This window comes from Rhinoraja longicauda, chromosome 15 (assembly GCF_053455715.1).
Source record: "Rhinoraja longicauda isolate Sanriku21f chromosome 15, sRhiLon1.1, whole genome shotgun sequence".
Lineage (NCBI taxonomy): Eukaryota > Metazoa > Chordata > Chondrichthyes > Rajiformes > Arhynchobatidae > Rhinoraja > Rhinoraja longicauda.
In genome coordinates this window covers 32,369,962-32,391,917 of record NC_135967.1, presented here as the reverse complement: position 1 = coordinate 32,391,917, position 21,956 = coordinate 32,369,962, and the positions used below count along the sequence as shown (strand labels likewise).

General features: G+C 43.5%; 1 protein-coding gene across 4 annotated transcripts in view; it reads left to right on the top strand.

The window, feature by feature from the left end:
- Positions 1 to 21,956, top strand: part of nhsl2 (NHS-like 2) — a 256,426-nt gene that overhangs the window by 8,728 nt on the left and 225,742 nt on the right. The window contains exon 1 of one of the 4 annotated variants that reach the window (XM_078412448.1): positions 6,213 to 6,260. The exons of the other annotated variants lie outside the window; for them this stretch is intronic. The gene's annotated coding sequence lies outside the window, so the exon portion shown is untranslated. Of the gene's footprint in view, positions 1 to 6,212; positions 6,261 to 21,956 lie in introns of those variants that run through there. 4 annotated transcript variants of the gene reach the window in all.

Genomic DNA, 21,956 nt, shown 5'->3' with positions numbered 1-21,956 from the left:
TCAGTATCACTGAATCCTAAATACCTATGATTTTTTTACTTCCAAAGTTCTTCCTTTCCTGTTGCATTTCTCGCACAAAGTTTAGAGAAGTGTTGATAGTTGTGGTATTGGTTTTAAAGTGAGAGGGAGGCAAGAGGAAGAGGGAGAATCAAAGAAAAAGTACAGGCGAAAGAATGCCTGGTATTCTTATTATTCCTTTCAAAATATGAATGATCGATAAACAGCTTCTCTTCAGATATGAAAGCAAAATTTAAGCCTTGATAGAATTTGATATGAATAGGGTTGCTTAGAGACAACAAAGAAATAAGAATGATTTGGATTCAGTGAGGCATTATTGAAATGAACTCACGACAAAAATCGTTTAAATGTAAACTAAAGAGACCGACATAAGGCAGAGCCGTGGTAGTAGGGGACTCCATCGTGAGAGGTACAGACAGGGGTTTCTGTGGCAACATGCAGGATTCAAGGATGGTGTGTTGCCTCCCTGGTGCCAGGATCCAGGACATCAATGACCGAGTGCAGAGCATCCTCAAGGGTGAAGGTGAGCAGCCGGAAGTGGTAGTGCATGTTGGCACAAACGATGTCAGGAAGAAGAGGAAGATATTCTGCAGCGTGACTTTAGACAGCTCGGAAGAAGGCTGAAAAGCAGGACCTCCAGGGTGGTTATCTCCAGTTTCCTTCCAGACCCTTGTGCTGGTGAGGGCAGGAACAGGGAGATAGGGGATCTGAATGTGTGGCTGAGGAGCTGGTGCAGGGGGCAGGGATTTAGATTCTTAGACCACTGGGATCTGTTTTGGGGTATGTGTGAATTGTACAAAAGGGATGGGTTGCACCTCAACAGGCGGGGGACCAGCATTCTGGCAGGCAGGTTTGCCATTGCCACACGGGTGGTTTTAAACTAAATAGTGGGGGGGGATGTCAAATGGGATAGTCAATGATGGAGTTACAGGGGAAGAGAGTATAGGAAAAGTTAAGAAAGACCCTGGAATTAACGGTACAGAAAGCTCACGAAGGGATAGGAGAGTATGGCCAAGTGTAATAGGAATCGATGTGAAAGGTGAGATGAATAATGGATTAAAAGTGTTATATATGAATGCGCGAAGTATAAGAAGTAAAGTGGATGAGCTTGAGGCTTAGTTAGAGATTGGTGGATATGACATTTTGGGGATTACAGAGACGTGGCTGCAGGAGGATCGGGACTGGGAACTGAATATTCAGGGATATACGTCCTATAGAAAGGATAGGCAGGTGGGCAGAGAAGGTGGGGTAGCTCTGTTGGTAAGGGATGAAAGGGATGGTAAATGATAACATAGCAAAGAGTAGCGAGAAGCCAAAGGATTGGGAAACTTTCAAAGGACAACAGAAGGTAACAAAAAGGGCAATATACGTGCTGAAAAGACGAAGTACGAGGGGAAGCTGGCCAAGAATATAAAGAAGGACAGTAAAAACTTTGTTATCTGATTGACCTGAAACTGACACATACAGTCAGCTCTTGTTCACTGCCTTGCCTCTCATTGAGATAGCAGGAAACATCAGATAGGTCAAAAACCAAAGCATACAGATTAAAAGCTAAGGGCAAAACACATCAAGGATTGTTAGGAAAGAATATTATTTCATCAGAGATCATATAGGATCTGGAAAGCGCTCTCTGTAAGGGTGGTGGGAACAGAATCAATGTGTCTTCAAAACAGATTCATTTCATCAGGACAATGAAAAAACAGCAAGGTACAGCAAACAACATTGGATTGCTCTAAGAGGAACTGGCATGGACTTGATCGGCCAAATGGGCTCTTCTGTGCTGCAACAAATCCTACCAGGTATATTTCCCCCACTATTTCTATATTCCCTTGATTCCCCATGCGTCCAGGAATCATCCAATGCCTTCTTACATAAATATTCTCTGAGAATCCAAAACCCAAATAATTTTTTCCTCCTATGCCAGTCAAATAACTGATTGTTTTCGATGAGAGCGTCAGCTCTGGTTCAGGACTTTGCAGTTGGGAAGAAATTCCCAGCATCTGAACTGAATTTGCACCGCCAATTTCTTTTGAGAATTTTACATGGTTCAATTAATTTTTTCGACATTCTTCTTTAGTCCAAAGAATATAATCTCTCCCTGAGAATGGAAACAGGGTTAAACTAAACAGCCATAGGAGAATGATGACAGCACTTAGATATGGAAAAGGTTGCTGACATGAAGCAGAATCTCTGCAGGCCAGGAAAAAGACCTCTGCAAACTCTTGGCAGAGGGATCACACCAATGTGGCGAAGACACTGACCAGAGTTATAAAAAGGGCTGGAACTTGCTGGGAGCTGTGGGCAATTCTTCTCCAACCACTGACACTTCCAATTGGCAGGAGAGTCAGTGTTCAGTAGTTCCTGTGCAAAATTGACATATTAAGAAAATAACACCTGGCACATAAACAGTAGGACCATACATTTGAATAGAAAGGGCTAGTTGAAAGGAACAAGGGTAATTACAAAATAATTTACATATTTCAAATACATTTTCTTATTGCCCTTTAATTGGTAAGTGTTTTAATTTTCAAGATTTTTTAAATGTGAATTGATTTTTAGTTGTTTGGAATGGTTTTGAGTGTTATTAAATATTAGGGACATCCAGAACCCTTACATTCCTTTATGGCTGTGTCATTAAGTCAAATGGGAGTGTTAGACTGGTGTCTAAGCCTTTTCTGGCATTTATAATGTTAAGTTGTGCAGGCCAACATGAAAGAATCAGGGTTGCACTATCTGTAGGTAAAGCATTTGAATTCAAGTTATGGAATGAGAAGCACTGTTTAAACCAAACAACTTAGATCGTCGGTTGCTGGCACTTAACAGGGGAATTTATCAATGTTTTGAACACTCACATTGTAGAAGAGGACATCATCATGTTAAAAGCTCAATCTTAACATATAGTTGCATTTTGACAAAAATTCCTACGGCTATTTTCTTTAATTCTAAAAAAATGTGGTTGGCATTATTCTTTTTCCCCTGAACCACCTCAATTCAAATTCCATGACTCCATTCCATATCAATATCCCCTGAAATTCCCTGCCTGGCTAATCAGTCAGGTTAGACAATTTCCTGTAAAGGGTGTGTCAGCACCTTAGCATTTATAATGTAGTCCACTGCAATAACCATCTCAACTTCAGCTGTTATTCCATAACAGTGCCCCGTTTGAGACTTATTCCACCATGCACATTGACACTGTATTTCCACATGCTTGCAAGTCCACATGTGACTTTTCCCATTTACACAAACATACAGACATCAACACACATAACTAGTAGCATCCCAGTCGTACCTCCAAGTCCATGATTGATTTCCAATGATAGACACAAAAAGCTGGAGTAACTCAGCGGCACTGGCAGCATCTCTGGAGAGAAGCAATGGGCGACGTTTCGGGTCGAGACCCTTCTTCAGATGTTTTGTATAAAGAAAGTGCTACAAACCTACAGCTTTAAAATTGATCTTACTTGAGGACTTACTTATAGGCGGGAGGGTGGCATAGTGGTAGAGTTGTTGCCTTACAGCGCTTGCAGCACCGGAGACCCAGGTTCGATCCCGACTATGGGTGCCGTCTGTACGGAATGTGTACATTCTCCCCGTGACTGCATGGGTTTTCTCTGAGAACTTGGGTTTCCTCCCACACTCCAAAGACGTACAGGTATGTAGGTAAATTGGCTTGGTATACGTGTAAATTGCCCCAAGTGTGTGTAGGACAGTGTTAATGTGCAGTTATCGCTAGTCGGAGTGGACTCGGTGGGCCAAAGGGGCTGTTTCCACGCTGTATCTCTAAACTAAACAATTAGCAAAAAATACAATATCCATGCCTTAGTTTGACCACATAATGGAGCTGACAGCACAGTCCTGTTAAGATTTATCCAAAGAACACTTGCCAAACAATTCCAACAATGGGGATCCTCAACAATTCACTATTCACATCTGCAACAAAGCATCACTTATGCAGTGCCATTTTATAACATGCCCACCTTTGAACCACAACAAATAGTACTTTTGTCACATTCTGAACTTCATTTTTACATCAGGCTGTAATTCGAATTCTCTTCTCACCTTCAAACACCCTCTCACCTACCCAAACATTCCTGTATTTAGGGGCAAAAGATAAACTGCTGACAGAACTCAGATGGTCAAAGCAGCACCTCCGGAGGCAAAGGGCTGTTCAACATTTCAAGTCAAAATCCTGAAATCCTGCATTGGGTCTCGACCTGATATGTCACCCATCCCTTTGTCTCCACAGATGCTGCTTGACTTGCTGAGTTCTTCCAGCAAGATAGACACAAAGTGATGGAGTAACTCAGCAGGTCAGGCAGCATCTCTGGAGACCCGAAACGTCACCCATTCCTTTTCACTAGAGATGCTGCCTGTCCCGTTGAGTTACTCCAGCATTTTGTGTCTATCTCCAGTGTTTATAAACATGGTTACTATAGTGCAGAACAAGTTGTATATTCAGAAGAAGGGTCTCGACCCAAAACGTCACCCATTCCTTCTCTCCAGAGATGCTGCCTGACCCGTTGAGTTACTCCAGTATTTTGTGTCTATCTTTGGTGTAAACCAGCATCTGCAGTTGCCACCTACACCTAATAAACACTGGCCTCAAAAGAACATCTTTGGCTGGATTGAGCTTTTTTCCTATTTCCTAAAGCAGCTGTTTGTGAGATCTCTGACTAAAGTTTGAAGAAACCTTGTTAATCGTGGTTATATTCTTTCAATTGCTGAAGACGTATTGCTGGCCCAATTGTTGGGATCCATCTGAACTTAAGTAAAGAGCAACATTGCCGTTCAAACTATAGCCACATAATGTGAAGTAGTTTCGAGTTCATTCAGACATGATAAATATCTCTCCCCTGATCTATTTCCTTTTCTCAAACTACAATTTTTCATCCTACTCCCACTTTCCCTACCATAGCAAGGTTTCCTTAAGGATTATCATTTTTGGAATACTGTTGAAGTGGCCTTTTGTAGGTCCGATCAACCACAGATTTCTGCTTATTACAGATCCATTAAACATCTGCACATCTCTCTGCATTGCTCGCTATAATCTCAGAAACATTTGCTGGGTTAGACACAGTTTAGTAAAGCTTTGTGACTTTTGGCCTAATTGGCATATCATATCGGGGAGAAACAGTTCTATATGAGTGTTCCCTGAAGTAAGCTTCAAAATCGTGGCATAGATTTCCTGGCGAGCAGAATCGGCAAAGTTAAAACATATCTTTTGGGACCTGATTCCATGCTCTTACAACTGGAACCTCACGATCAAAGTTGAGCCCTACTGATGGGATAAATGGCTCTATTTCGGTGAACTGTGCTGGGACTATTCCCTGTCCATTTCTAACTGCTGGAATAACACAGCAGGCAAGCACAAAACTGCATCTCATTGGAAAGTATGAAGTGGAGTGCAGGTTGGCAAACTGAGTCACAGCATCCACCAGCAAGAATAATATGAGAAGTGAGACTTGATCTTCACCTTGCTGAACTGGGCTCCGCCTGGGGCCCGGTTCAATCCTGACCAGGGGTGCTGCTGTCTGTGTGGAGTTTGCACAATCTCCTTGTTACCATGAGAGTCTCGTCCAGGTGCGCTGGTTTCCAATTCCCAGAGGTGTTACCGGGTATTCACACTCCTAATTCTACCTCTTGGATACTCTGTTATTGGTACTTTAATTGCACTAGAATCTTGCATCATTCTGCTGTTTTGCATTCACTGCTGTGTGCATTATTATATTTATCACTACGGCACATATAATGTTTACTCTGTGGGCTTCACGTATTTGCACCCTGGTGTATATAACAATAAGCTGATCCAAATCAGAATCCAGGTAACAATCAGCATCAATTTCTATGGCAACCATAGTTGAGGAGAATGCACCATGCTCTCTTTTCTTTTGGCCTCACTAAAATTGTTGACTCCAAGAATCAGGAGGGACTGTGGAGAATCCTCCTCAACAATGGCTGCCTATAGAAGTACATCACCATGCTGATGGTTTGTAATCGTGATGCTAACCAATGGGTCCACAGCTTAATATATTCCAGTCATGATGACTGCATCTTGACTGGTGGCATGCAGAAGCCTCGTGTAACTGACAGAAGGGCAAACACCATCTCCAAACTATATACTCACACACTCCTGCACGGTTTTCCTGCCCCACCTGATGTGAAATCTCCTGGCTCCACTTTGGCCTCATCAGAACCTTGGAGCCGAAGGACCATAGTGGAAACCAACCACCTTTGATCCCAAGGTACTGTTTTAGATATTTTCCTTCATTGTAACCATTGGAGTATTAACCTTCCTGATCCATTCTATCTTATCTGAGCAAAACTGTTAACTAATAGTTGTGGTGTTTGAATCTGCTCTCTGTAACACTTAACGCACTGGGGGGTTTTGATGGAAGTAGATCCATTTCATGTTTTGAGAGAACTCGTCCTCCATATTTCTGACAGATGCAAGCAGCTAGGTGGTTGCCACGGGAAATATTTGGAGTGGGTGTGAACACGGAGCACGTGGCCTGGGCGAGTGATGCAATGAACAGCATGCACGGCATGTCGGAGCTGTTTTGAACAGAAGTACATCGTATATCCCTCTGTACCCCACCGCCGGGTGTCCAAGCTTGTTTCCCTTCACAACGGTTATTGGCAGAGAGCTGGCTTTCCATTCTGTCATCTGGGTAACCAGTCTGTCATTTCTGATATGTTTTCCAAGAAGTTATTTTTGATATGCCACTCATAACATTTATCCATTTTTACAGTCATAAATCTCTGACACTTGCTTTGGAACGGGGAGCATGGGAGATGGTAAGAAGAGATTTTGAAAATACACCTGTTTCCCTCATGACTCCTCAACAAGACTACCTAATGCTGACACACCATATCGCTGGCAGTCACAGCTCCCTCGTGTAGCCAAATGGCCATGTTTCATTTACGAGCCAAGATTGTTAATGTTCGCAGTTGACTTTCACTTGAATGGTGTCAAGACTTGCTCTCATCTCTTCCTCCCCTGTTGGATGCAGTTTCCAGTTCGAGTCACTGATTGGAAATCTGTTTATGGACTCCTTTCCTCTTTAATCCTCCTGAACCCTGAGGATTTTGTCAAAAATTGTGGCAACTCCCACACTGTGACTGCCCCAGGCCGGGTTCCGATTGAGAAGCAGTGGCCAGAATTGCACCGGGTCTCTCCCGCCTGGATGAGTCAGTGCTGGTCTGAGACAGCCTACAACATGGCAAATCCCAGCATGACTTTTACTCACAGCAGGAGATCAGCAGCCTGTGCCAGCACAAGCAATCTGACAACCAAAATTAGATTTCAAAGTAAGAGGTATGCACTTTTCCTCCAAAATTAGATTAGAGCTTTGTGAAGCTCAGCTAAGAGAAAATGTCAAGACAACACTTCTGAAGACAGCGAGATAGCAATGCCTAAGAGCACAAACTATAAATAGCTGCGTAGACTTTTGAACAATTTAATAATTTCTTGATTTATAACTGTTTTATCAACAAATCTTCACTACCACACCATTGACCCTTTCGGCTGCTTGTCATGAATTTACAAAGTTATTTAACACAATAATAATTAGTGTACTAACTCTCTGTTCATGGGAATGGACTTTACTGAAGTATGTGACCCCCACACAGAACCCAAACTCCTGATTGCAGAGTGAGTTTACTCCTGAAGCTTCTCACTTCCTCTTTCCCCTTTTAACTTGCCTTACTGACCATTTTCTTCTTAATCCCCACTTTTCTCCATTGGTTGGTCCCTTTCTCATGTCCTGAACATTTTTATTGCAGAGTCTTGCTGCTTTATCCCTCCTTTTCACTATTATTTGCCCTGATCTTTCTCGATTATTCTGCCTTTCCAGGAACGTCACCTGTTCCTTTTCTCCAGAGATGCTGCCTGACCCACTGAGTTACTCCAGTATTTTGTGTCTATCTTCGGTGTAAACCAGCATCTGGAGTTACTTCCTACGCACACTCTCTGTCCTTCTGATTTCATCCTACTTGGTATTTTCCCATGAATTGTTTAAGCAATCCCAGGCGTCAAATTGCAAATGGTGAAATGTAATTGGGATTGCACTAAGTCACACAAATATTGCATTTGAGTTGAGAACAGCATAATTATTTCTCAGAATTGCAAGGGTGTGACACATAAACATACACTGACATTACTATCTGTTGGGAATTTAAAAAAATTGGGTAATAAGTTGATTCAAGCATAGAAGTGGAGATTAAAATGGACCTTTGCCGACTTACTTCAAGGCCAAGGGAGAGGGAATTTCTCAGGTTGGGTGTTATGTCAATTACACAGAAGGACCTTGGTATTTCAGACACGGTTCATGAAGGACGATTCTTGCCAATGTGATGGGATCTGCAGCCTTGGTATGAGCTAGGAAAGGGAATGTTCTCAACGTGAATAGCTGTTAAAAGTAGTGCGGTTGAATTGGCTGATCTAACTGTGGGATGGGTAAGGCAACCAGAAGAAATCACTTCCTTGCATGATTAAACAGGTGTCATTCAGGTCAGGCATCAGAGTGGTGGCCACGGATGTTACGCTAAATGAGATGAAGGATTTTACCTGTAAAATGTGAAGGCATCTGGTTCAAAGGTGGACTGGAGAAGAATCCATTGTCTTCGGTGTAGAACTCCCAAATAGCTCAGGTAAGTGGTGCCCAAACTGCCACCGTAACTCTACCTTATTTTATAAGCCACTGTCCTCTCAAATGGTGGAGGTGGGGGATTTACTGCTGAAAGGTGAGAAGATGGCAACGGACAACTTTACTGAACTTCTACTCTCCTCCTTTCCTCGCCTGTGAAGTGGGGGATTGTCTCCCCATTCCCACCTACCCTCTCTAATGATATTCATAATGGTTTTAATTGCAGTTTCTTATAATTATGCCGGCATGAATAAAGGGATTAATTATCCAGCTTCATGCAGTCAGGGCTGAGACTTTTGGACTGGATATTGGCAATTAAGCTTATGTCTGATAGCAGATTCAGTGATAACTCATCAGGCTTTTATCTCTGTGACCTCAGCTTTGACTTGTGGCGTTTTAATGGAAAATTTGCAGAGGCACCGTTCTGGTGACTTGATTGTTTTGTTTCCTCTGGACTTCATTCCTAAAGCATTTGCTTCCACTAATTGAGCAACATTCCCTGCCTGGGACCCTGCACTCTGCAGTGAGTTGAAGTCATGTGTTCCCAGGAGGTCAGTGCCTGCGGGATGGAGTGGGAAGCAATTGAGGGCAACAAGTCACTATTTTTGGTTCTTTTTATAATTGTGCCTCTTGATGCAGCCAGATCAGGCTGCATCCGTGGTAAGAGAAACAGTCAGTTTCAGGTTGGGTACCATTAGTCAGAAATGTTGACTACATTTCCCTCCCTCAGATGTGGCCAGACGTGCTGAGAATTTCCAGCATTTTCTGTTGATCTGATTTTCCCCTTACTCATGACTGTGCCCTTTTGTAAATGGACAGTTGGACAATGTTACAGACTCCAGGCAGTCCCCCATTACCAGCCGCCCTCACTGCGCCACCATCAAACGTGATCTCCATTTCTTTTCTGGCCTCTGCTTGCACACCCCCTGCGATCTCTGTCCAGAGACAATCGTCCCCAGGATGTAGGCACAAGGATCTGTAGACACCGGAATCTTGCGCAGAACACAAAGTGCTGGAGTAACCTAATCGGAGAGCAGGAGAGCAGCAAGAATGTCAGATGGGGAGCAGCGAGAGAGGGTCTCACAGCACTTTGTGTTCTTCATCCCCCGAGAGTCACTTCAGCACTTTGCGTTCTACTTCCCGAGAATTCGCTCACCGCAAAATATCTGCACAACCTTGTGCTGTTGCTCGGTAATCAGTGGGGAAATCAGTTCTCCCTGCATTGTCTAATTCCAGGTAACATGATTACTTTAGAGAAATATATGTACTGATGCTCAAAATGGTACATGGCATTCTGATTGTTTGTAACCACACTTTAAGACACCTGGCTCCATGAAAATATCATTGCCACTCGGAAGGCTATGAGTTTTGACATTCAAGGCTGCACAATCTAGGCTGCTGAATCTTCATTGCAGTTTGGAAGGATAGAATACCTTATAGTTGGTATTGATATTATCAGAGAACTACCTTATAGTTGGAGCTACCTTACAGTTGGAGCTATGGTATAGTTGGATATCAAAATTGAATCCCTGGCATTGATGATCTCTACAGTTTTAGAAGTGTGAACTACATGATTGGTGCAAGGGGTGCACTATTAAATCTCTGTGTTTTGTATCTATTTTACGGCCCAAGTAATTGCCTACAAATCAGATTGGTTAGTTTCCAATTTTCATGTTTGAATTGTACATAAAAGCAATTTATCTTGGGTTTCTCTATGCAGTGATCATCAATAACACCCATGGAGAAATTACACCACCGCTTTCATGCACTGTTCATGTTGTCATGGCGATGTTTTCATCAGACATGAACCAAATGATGTTGCTGTTCATGCAATTTCCTTTTCACCCTCACTGGCATAACGTGGAGGTGAAAGGTGAGCTCCACCATGTCATTGAGCAGCTTCAGTACAACTAGGAGTTCATCAACCCAGGGAACCAACAGCCCATCCAGGCAAGACAAGGAGGTTCACATGCACCTCCTCTAACCCCATGAACTGAATCTGTTGTACCCGATGTGGGCTCCTGTACAATGGTGAGACAAACCGTAGACTCGGCGACTGTTTTGATGAACACTTACGCTTGGTCTGCCAAGGCCTACTGGATGCCTGGTAACTAACCATTTTAATTCCCCTTCCCATTCCCATAATGATCTTTCTGTCCTGGGCCTCCTCCATTGCCAGAGTGAGGCCATGTGTAAATTGGAGGACCAGCACCTCATATTTCGCTTGGGTAGCTTATATTCATATGAATGTTGAATTCTCCAATTTTAGGTAACTTCTACAAACACTTCCCTCCCCTCCCCCTCCCCCTCCCTCTTCCACCCCTTCCTCCACTGAAGTTCCATTAACCAGTTCTACAGTTCACAGTGAGGTAGCCCTCTTGGACACACACTGTCTCTAGCCAACAATGGGCCAATCAGGGAACCTCCTTGCCTGAGGCCATCTGTTGCTGGCCCTGACTTATCCTGCTATTTTTCTCACTTCCAGTCCATCCCAGTCCACCCCCCCCACCACTCTAAACTGTCTGAAGAAGGGTTCTGACCCGAAACATCACCTATCCATTTTTTTCCAGAGATGCATCTTGACCCGCTGAGTTATTCATTTTGTGTCTATCTTAGGAGTACATCATGCCACTTAGTGCTTTCACCATTATTTAATGTAACTCTTTGCTGACTTCAGAGTACCTGACTAGCTCAGTTGAGAACTCACTACAGGGTGTTCATCACCTTCCAAAGTGCAAGCTTAAACTAACAGCAACATTCCCTCAACATTTCACTGCTGAGTTATACATTCAGTGGTTGTTCCATCCGTGACAGAACTGGCACCATCCACTAATGGTAGTCTTGTTAAGAAAAGGACATTGCACTTGGCCAGGAGATTGCAGATCCAACAACAATCAACAAGCTCAACACCACCCAAGACAAAGCAATCTGTTGGATTGGTGCTGCATCCACTGCACTGAACATTTGTTTCTCCAGTACTAGTGCACAGTGGCTGCAATGTTTATCATGTATTTAAAATGCACAGGGTTTACTCTCCTGTGCTGCTCTGACATCACCTCGCAGACTGGTAACCTTTACCACCCAGGATCGCCTTCTGCAAGCTGCACACCATCCTGACATGGAAAAATATTGCCATCGTTTCATCCCTGCTGGGTCTAGATCCGGGAACAACCTCTCAATTAGCATCATGACAGTACCTTCACCCAAAGGACTTCAGCATTCAAGAAAGAGGTTCGTTGTCAGCATTGCCAAGATGATTAGGAATGAGTATTAAATGCTGCTGTTCCAGATCCTGAGAAATGAATACAATAAAAATAACCCATATTACCTGGATTTCACTGATGTGTCATGTTCTTACAAGTTCAGGCTTTCCAAAGATGTTATCACAGAGATTAGTTTAGAGACACAGCATGGAAGCAGGCCCTTTGGCCCACTGTGTCCGTGCCGACCAGCGATCCCCATACACTAGTTCTATCCTACACACTAGGGACGATTTTACAGAAGCCAATTAACTTACAAACCTGCACATCTTTGGAATGTGGGAGGAATTCGGAGCACCCTGAGGAAACAGGGAGAACGTGCAAACTCTCTACGGACAGCACCCCTAGTCAGGATCGAACCCGGGTCGCTGGCGCTGTAAGGCAGCAACTCTACCGCCGTGTCACTGTGCCACCATAAGGTAAATGAAATGCTGTGAGCAGAGATGTGACCTCACGTGCATTCCTTGACTTATTTCCATGGAAGTCACAGTTTCATTGACTTTCAACTTCCTGACCACAAGATTGTTCCAAGCAGCAGCTGCAGCAGATGTCTGCACATCTCCAACTTACTGCTGAACCAAACACCAAACATTGCAGAGGCCACCCAAGCACTGGTTCACTGAGACATGACTTCATGCACTTTGATTTCATTTAGGACCAGATTGCATCTTGGGCATTGGGGATTTGCCAGCATTGTCGACTATAATCATGTGCCGACAAGGGCTTCATTTAATAGCTTGGATCATTGACTCAACAGAAAGCATTACTACTCCCTAAAACTGCAGGGGGGTATGGACCTCCAGAAGACCACCCTGATGCCGAATACAATGTTTCAAGAAAGGGGGCACGTGGCTTAATCCTCAGGGAGACCTGGCTATTGGACATTATCGATGCTCAACACTGCCTGAAGGGATGGATCCTGGGTTCAAAGGATATCCTCTACAGGAAGACACCAGGAGCTGCAGATGCTGGAATCTTGAGTAAGGCACAAAGTGCTGGAGAAACTCAGCAGGCAGCTTTTCTGGAGGACATCAATAGGTGATGTCTTGGGTTGGGACTCTTCTGCTGACTGTAGTAGGGAGGAGCAAGCTGGAAAACAGGTGAGGGTGGGACAAAGCCTGGTGAGTGATAGGTGGACACGGGTGGGGGGAGGGGGGTTGATTGACAGATAGGTGGACAAAGGCTAGATATGAAAAGAAGATTAAAATGTGTCAGCCAAGGAGAGGAGAGGAATGAAATGTAAAGCCAGAGGGAGGTATATTGGTGGACGGGGGTTGAGGGGGGGAGGAAGGGGCAGGATAATGGGAAAAATGGGTGCACACCAGGGTGTGGTGGAAACAGGAAAGAGAGGGAGAGAGGAAGGTTAGGTGTCATTCTGTGTCGGAAAGAACTGCAGAAACTGGTTTACACCGAAGTTAAACACAAAATGCTGGAGTAACTCCGGGTCAGGCAGCATCTCTGGAGAAAAGGAATAGGTGACATTTAGGGTCGAAACCTTTCTTTAGACTGAGAATCTGAAGTCTGAAGAAGAGTTTCGACCCTAAATGTCACCTATTCTTTTTCTCCAGAGACACTGCCTGACTCGTTGAGTTACTCCAGCATTTTGTGTCTATCTTCAATGTTCATTTTGTTGGGTTGGCAGCTATTCAAGCGGAATACAAGGTGTTGTTCCTGGTATCGGAGGTGGCCCAGGATAGAAAGTTTGGCAGGGGATTGGGAAGAGGACTTAAAGTGGTTAACACTTTACACCTCCCACAAGTTGCCCAGTAGGTGCAGAGAATTCATCATGAGGTACGGAATGTTGTGCAACCTAACAATGTGAAAACAGCAGCCAGTGTCAGAGGAAGGGCAGCGGGCAGACCAGGGCCTGAGAGTGTGGAGGTGCAGGCTGACTGAGAGCAGGACTAAGAGGAGTTGGACAATGAGGAAGGCTGCCAAGGGCTGGCCCAGATCAACACCGCCAGCCTTGCCTGCCAGTGGATAGCATTGATTGTGTGGGCAGCAAAGGATCCCTTGACAGTCTCTTCATGAGAGCCTGTGAGATCACTGTCCCCTTCTGGGCCAAAACAATCCTCCAGTTTACCAGTAGTCAGCTAGATAAGCACAGCTGCACTGGTCTTAACATAAAAAGAAAGGATTCTTTTATCAAATCACTGAAGTAATAATTGCACAATTTTCTGTGGGGAAACCAAAAGTCCATGACATCGGAGTGGGATTAGGCCGTTCGGCCCATCGAGTCTGCTCCGCCATTCGATCACGGCTGAGCAATTTTTCCCTCTCAACCCCCATTCTCCTGCCTTCTCACCGGAACCTTTAACACCCTTACTAATCAAGAATCTGTCTATCTCCCCCTTGAAAAAGACCGAATGACTTGGCCCAGTGAATAATTGAATTATAAGTCACTGCTTCAGATATTAAAACATAGAGAATTTCTTTGAGGAAATTGAAATTAATTGGAAATGTATATATTTATTTGAGCTAAAAACGCTTCGATTTCCCAATTCCCTCTCCAAAGTTTCCCAATCCACACTGCACGCCATGTGAAATCTGTGCATTGGGAGTGTAAATCAGGTGTTTTAAAGCCGCACAGAGGTTGTGGTATGTAGGATTGACCTGGGAAAGGCTGACTTAATGTTCTCTTTCCCTGTGTGGAGGGTCGCCGGCTTAGACGTATCTGCTAGTTCGTTGCTCCATGGTGCAACATGTTGGATTCCAGCAGTCTGCAACATCCCACCTCTAACTGACTTTTAAATGACATCCAGATGGTGAGTCTCCAGTCTTGAAGCAAACAGAAAAATTGTCATGGTTTTGGATATGAATAATTGTAGAGTGCATAGCATTGTTCCAGATAGCTTGCCGTGATAACACAGTGCATGCTAATTGGCAAAAGCACAAAATACTCAACACTTTTGACCCGTGTCTTGCAAGTATGTTTTTATTTAAACAAGCAGTTTCAACAGCTGGGAGTAATGTGAAGAAGTATTTGCAAGAAAGCATTTGTTGTGCTTCATTTGAAATGTCCGTTGTCAGATTCAGAATAGTCGCACCACATGGAGTCTTGTTTACTGGAGCTTGGTGCTTTCAGCGCTGCTAACATGTAATGTTGTTAGGGTTGATGGACCGTTCGACACAAACCTTACGCACACGACAGAATATGTGCACAACCTCAGTGGCCTGTGTAATTAAAAGGTCAAGTTGTTCAGCAGTGTTTCTTTACAAGTGGGTCGATGAACAAGCAATGTAGTGATTTTTTTTAATGGTAACCTCTCTGTTTCCTCTTTGGAGATATAGCTCCATGGATACCAAATCACCTTTAATACCATGACTAAATTACCAGTCTTCACATGCCTGTATGTCATTGAAAGTCTGTTCAATTTCAGGGGGGTGTAACATCCAAGAGCAATGCTTCCTCACCACAGTTAACACAGTTACTTTTCAGTTAGAATTGTTGCATAACAAATATGTCTACCAGTGTGTAAGAAGGAACTGCAGACGTTGGTTCACACCGAAGATAGACATAAAATGCTGGAATAACTCAGCAGCTTAGGCGGCATCTCTGGAGAAAAGGAATAGGTGACATTTCAGGTTAAGATCCTACATCAGACTAAGAGTCAAGGAGGGTGAAACCCTCTATGTTAACAATATTGTTAAAGGGGAGTGAGGCCATTCACAGCATCTTTATTTCTTTGCTGTAGCTGTGATCAGCTCAGACCATATTAGGTGACAAATCTAGAGCCTTCTAAACATTAGAAATAAAAAACTGCTGGTTTACACCAAAGATAGACACAAAATTTTGGAGTAACTCAGCGGGTCAGGCAGTGTCTCTGGAGAAAAAGGGCGGGTGACATTTTGACTTATTCAGACTGAAAGTAGGGGATTTGGGTGGGGGAGGGGGGGGGGGGAGGTGAAGCTCAAGGCGAGAAAAGACCATAAACAATCAAATATTAGCTTGGCCTCGTGGCAGTACACCTGCTTTTGGGGTGAAATGTATTGGGCTCAAGCTCTGATGATTTTGTTGTGTCATTTAGGGTTATTGATGCATTTGGTGCTCGTTGCAGTTGTTATCTTTGGGAAGAGATGCCAATTTATATCTGGATAAAATATTGCTATGTAACTGAGATAAGGCTGATGTCAGTCCTTAAACCAGCTTGCCAAAACAGAATAACAGGTTATTTGCGGTAGCGCAGCGGTAGAGTTGCTGCTTTACAGCGAATGCAGCGCCGGAGACACAGGTTCGATCCTGACTACGGGTGCTGCACTGTAAGGAGTTTGTACGTTCTCCCCGTGACCTGCGTGGGTTTTCTCCGAGATCTTCGGTTTCCTCCCACACTCCAAAGACGTACAGGTATGTAGGTTAATTGGCTGGGTAAATGTAAAAAAAAAAAAAATTGTCCCTAGTGGGTGTAGGATAGTGTTAATGTACGGGGATCACTGGGCGGCATGGACTTGGAGGGCCGAAAAGGCCTGTTTCCGGCTGTAGATATATGATATGATATGATGATATTGTCTCATTTGTGTCTGTGTGATCTTACTGAGTGCAAATGCTTGCTACATTTGCGACCATAACAATGACTAAACTAATATATAAACTGCTTTGTTGTTACCTTCTCCTAGCTAACAATAACCTATTCTACATTTCCCTTGATCTCCGTCCCCTTTGTCTCATTTTCACACATTCCATTCCCTTATCTCTCTATCTCCTTCGCCCCGACACAGTCTGAAGAAGGGTCTCAACCCAAAATGTCACCCATTCCTTCTGACAAAGCTGAGTTACACCAGCATTTTGTGTCTAACTTCTTTATATATATATATATTGAAATGTTCTTGGATATGTGAAGCACCATTCATTATTTCCCTCCTGCTACTCATTATCTGAATCAGTTATGCTGTCGGGAGAGCTGGATTTAATTGTAACCTTGAAGTGTCAGCACATCAAGGATTTTGAGTATGTTCAATTGTTTTTCTCGGTATTGTTGTAATGTGGAATCCAGTCAACTATGGACCCCTTTGTTTATTTTACAGAAAAAAACCCTGCTTTTGGCTGTTCCATGCATTGGAAATATTATTATTCAGTATTCTATTTCACTTGAACTGCGAGGATTATGTAAGTGTTCTTGCACTGTCATCAAAGGTTAAAGAAAAATTCCCCATAGGACAGAATAGGTGGGCGATGTTATTCTGAAAACAGAGCAGCATTGAGTCCCAAAAATAAAAATTGAAAATACTAATGAATAAAAGGAGGCGGATTAGTCAATATTTCTTACCGAAAAGTGTTATGTTTTGGGCTTCATGTTTTATTGGCAGATGTGAGACTGGATGAATATACTGGAAGCTTGTTCTTTGATCACGAGATCTTTCCCATATGAGATTACATGAACTGTGTTGACAGTGAAAACTGCTATTGAGTCACGCAGCACAGAAACTGGCCCTTCAGCCCAACATATCCATGCTGATCATCAAGTACCTATCCATACTAGCACGATTAGTTTAGTTTAGAGATACAGCGCGGAAATAGGCTCTTCCGATCAGCGATCCCCGAACATTATCACTATCCTACGCACACTAGGGACAATTTTACATTTACACAAAACCATTTAACCTCAAAACCTGTACATCTTTGGCGTGTGGGAGGAAACCGCAGATCTCGGAGAAAACCCATGCAGGTCAAGGGGAGATCGTACAAACACCGTACAGACAAGCACCTGTGGTCAGGATCGAACCCGGATCAATTGCGCTGTAAAGCAGTAGATCTACCCGCTGCGCCACCGTGCTGCTCAAACATGGTCAGTAGCTTTCTATACATACCTGTAGGTGATTCAAGTGTATGTCTAGACATTTCAGTGTTGGCAGAGTGCCTGCCTCCATCACCCACTCAAGCATTGTGTCTCATAATCCCACCACATTCTGAGTTTAAAAAAATCATTTTCAGACCCCCTCTTAACCATTTACTCTTTACCCTAAATCTAACTGTACACATTATTCCAGTGGGATAATCTCACTGCATTTATATTCTATTGCTTAACTAATGAAGGCATGCTATATACCTTGTGGAAACAAGCTCCTGCAGATGCTGATTTACAAAAAAAAGACATAAAGTATTGGAGTAACAAAGTGGGTCAGGCAGCATCCATGGAGAACGTGGATAGGTGCACCCGCTGAGTTACTCCAGCTTTTTGTGTCTATCTTCGGAACATGGATACGTGTCGTTTTAGGTCTGAACAAATCCTAAATCAAAACATCATTACTCTCTCAGTAAACATCCCCAATTCCTTTTAACAGTAATCCCTGGTCCGCACAATTGTGGCATTGCATATTTTGACATTATAACAAAGAGTCAGAGTCATACAGCACAGAAACAGGCCATTCAGCTCAACTTGAACATGAGGACCAAGATGCCCATCTATGCTACTCCCATTTGCCTTTGTTTGCCATGTTCCTCTACATCTTTCCTACTTATGTATCCATACAATTGTCTTTTAATTGTTGTTATTAAACAGCGATAACTCTTGAGAAAGTAAGTTATTGGAGAGGTGCACTGTGGGCCACTTTCAAATGGTGAGAGATTTTTTTTTCTTTCATATTTAGGGGAGGAAGATTTATTTATTTCCTATTTATTTCCTATTTATATCCTATTTACCTTACAGAATTCCCCAGTTGTCTTTGTTGCACGTCTCTGGTGTGGCTGCTTTTTGGCAGTGTAGTTAACATAACCCTAAAGTCTACGCTGACATTACTTTCACTGGGGAGGAGTATGTCATTCAGTAGTTTTTAAGTCTGAACATGTACGCTCAGAGAATATCTTGCTCGCTGATGATCAGGTCACTGACCCTACTTTATGTTCAACATTAAACAAAAATTCCAGACACAAGCGATTGAGAAACTGAATTGTTATTTTTTCGATGGGAAACACTTTACGATTCAATTCACCAGTGGTATCTCCAACAAAATAAATGTCCCAATCACATCCCTGGGAAAGACAGTATAATTTCTATAAATAGACAATGAGTTCCAATCAAGAAGGAAAAAAAAAAGAGAATTTGTGCTTTTGGGGTCAAGATCGCAAATCTCAACACTTTCCCAGGGATGGTCTGCTGTGAAAATTTAACTCTTGATTGGACATGACAAATTGACACAATTACAAACATATAATGTAATAACAAGAAACTGCAGATGCTGGTTTATACCAATGATAGACACAAAATGCTGGAGTTCAGCATTCAAGCGGGTCAGGCAGCATCTCTTGAGAAAATAGATTGGTAACGTTGGTCTGAAGAAGGGTTCCGATCCGAAACGTTACCTATCCATTGTCTCGAGAGATGTTGCCTGACCCAATGAGTTACTCCAGCATTTTGTGTCTACAATTACAAACACACTCAGGATTGCTAAGTCCCTCTGCTTTTTGTAAATTAGCAACATCTCTAAGGGGCACTGGTCATGCAAAGTCTCTCTTCAAAAGGCACCTTCAGAACCTGATTCAAGTGACCAATGTCTGTGTGTGAGAATAAATGATTGAGCAGGGCATGGAGATGTGTGATTACAAAAAGTGATTGAGCAGGCCATGGCTTCCAGTTCCATCCACTGATCACATCCTGCATCTTCAGCCCACTGCATTCTGATGCTTCTCAAAGCACTCTCGCATGTCTTTACATGTGAACCACTATCAAGATACAACATAGGAACTAGGAGCAGGACAAGTCCATTTGGCTTTTGGACCTTCTCTGTATTCTGCTATGATAGTGGGAGTGCTCTTAATTTAAACCACATCCCAGCTCTCTCCCCATATCCTTGTGCATGCATGTTTCCAAATACACAGGACAAGATGTTAAAAATCCAAAGTGCCAAATGTCAACTTGCTCCCGGTGGTAATGGGAGGCTTATGCACTCACCTATGCTCCTCCGATGTTGAGAAAGGCTAGGCAGACACGTCATTGGGGTTATCAAGTGGGCACCTACTTTCATCGATGTTTCGCTGATTGAACCCACGACGTCTCCAGTAGGCTCAGCAGTGCATTCTGGTGTCCCAGAACCACCCCCCTCTGCATCTGCCTAGCCGGCTTATTTAGGAGACCAGATTGGGTCTTTCCTCTTCAGCCAGAGCCACTGGCTACTCCGCTCTGCCACCTGTGATGTTTCCTTGATAGCCTGGCGTAGGGCTTGTCCGCTGATCCCCAGGTCCTTCATCAGTCTTATGGTAGATGTTGCCACAAATCCTCGACATCCAACTTCTACCGGGCAGATCTTTGCTCTCCAGCCCCGCTGTTCTGCCTCCGCTGCAAGGTCTGTGTAGCGCAGTTTCTTTCTTTCAAAGGCTTCCTGCACAGCATCCTCCCAAGGGACTGTGAGCTCCACAAAAATACACCATGCGCTGAGAGTTGGACCAGAGGACAAGATCAGGCCTCAAGTTGGTGATGGCTATCTCTGGTGGAACTGTACGCCGTTGGTCCACATCCACCAGCATCTGCCAGTCCCGGGCTGCCTCCAGCTGTCCAAACCTTGTCCTTGGTGGAATTTTCCGTTGCTTTTGTTCCCCCTCCCGAACAAAGGCAATTAGCATAACTGGGTTGGTTGTTCTGGGCGGCAGGGCATTGTTGGTTGTTCTCCTGCTTTCCAGAGTCGCTGTCAGGCATTTGAGCACTTGGTTATGTCTCCAGGTGTACCGTCCTTGGGAGAGGCTTACTTTACACCCAGTGAGGATGTGCTTAAGCGTGGCTGGTGTTGAACACAGGGGGCATGATGGATCTTCGCCCAGCCATTGGTTGAGATTTTTTGGGCTAGGAAGGACATCATAGGTTGCCCGAATGAGGAAACTTATCCTGCTCGCCTCCATCTCCCACATGTCCTTCCAGCTGATCTTCCGCTTTTCCACACTCTCCCATCTCATCCACTGGCCCTGTTTAGCTTGCGACACAGCCTTGGCACACCTACTCGACTCCTCCTGTCGGCGGACTTTGGCCGTGACCAACTTCCGACGCTCCAGTGAGGATGCCTTGTTCCAGCAATCTATGCATCTCCTTTTTAAATACAGTCAGCAAATTGGTCTTCAAAGCAATCTGAGTTTTAAAAAAACCCCAACCTCCGAAGAAAGTTTTCTTCATTTTAGTCCTAAGTGCCCTTCTCCGTATTCAGAGTTTGTAACCTACTATTCAGGAGAAATATCCTTCCTGCATCTAGTCTATTTAGTAGTTTAGTTTAGTTTAGTTTAGTTTAGTTTAGTTTAGTTTAGTTTAGTTTAGATAGTTTAGTTTAGTTTAGTTTAGTTAGTTTAGTTTAGTTTAGAGATACAGCACGAAAACAGGCCCTTCAGCTCAGTGAGTCCACACCAACTAGTGATCACCTACACATTAGTTCTATCTTAGAAACTAGGGTCAATTTTTGTTTACAGAAGCTAATTAACCTACGAACCTGCACGTCTTTGGAATGTGGGAGGAAACTGGAGCACCCGGAGAAAACCCACAAGATCACAGGGAGAACGTACAAACTCCATACAGACAGCACCTGTAATCAGCATCAAACCCAGGTCTCTGCCACTGTACGGCAGCAACTCTACCGCTGTGCCACTGTGCCTCTCAGATTTTCAAAATATCAAATGAGATCCCCTGTGACACTTACAAACTCAAGTGAATGCAGGCCTAGTTGATCCAATCTCTCATTGTATAACAATCCTGTCATCTCAGTAAACAGTTTGGTGCACCTTTGCAGCATTTTACCCATGCCAAATATATCCTTTCATGTTTAAGGAGATCAAAATTGCACACAATACTCCAGGTTTGGTTTCACCAAGTCCGAGTATAATTGGAGCAAGACGTTTTTGTCCCTGCACTCATAACCCCTTTCAACAAAAGACAATATACCATCTTTCTTTTTAATTGCTTGCTGGAACTATATGTTTGCTTTCAGTGACTGGTGTGTAAGGACACCTGGTCTCTTTATTAGCATTTCTCATTGTATCAACTTTTAAATAATACTCTGCCTTTTGTTTTTGCATCTGCATGTATTTCACCACTCACTCAACTTGTCTGTATCACCTTGAATC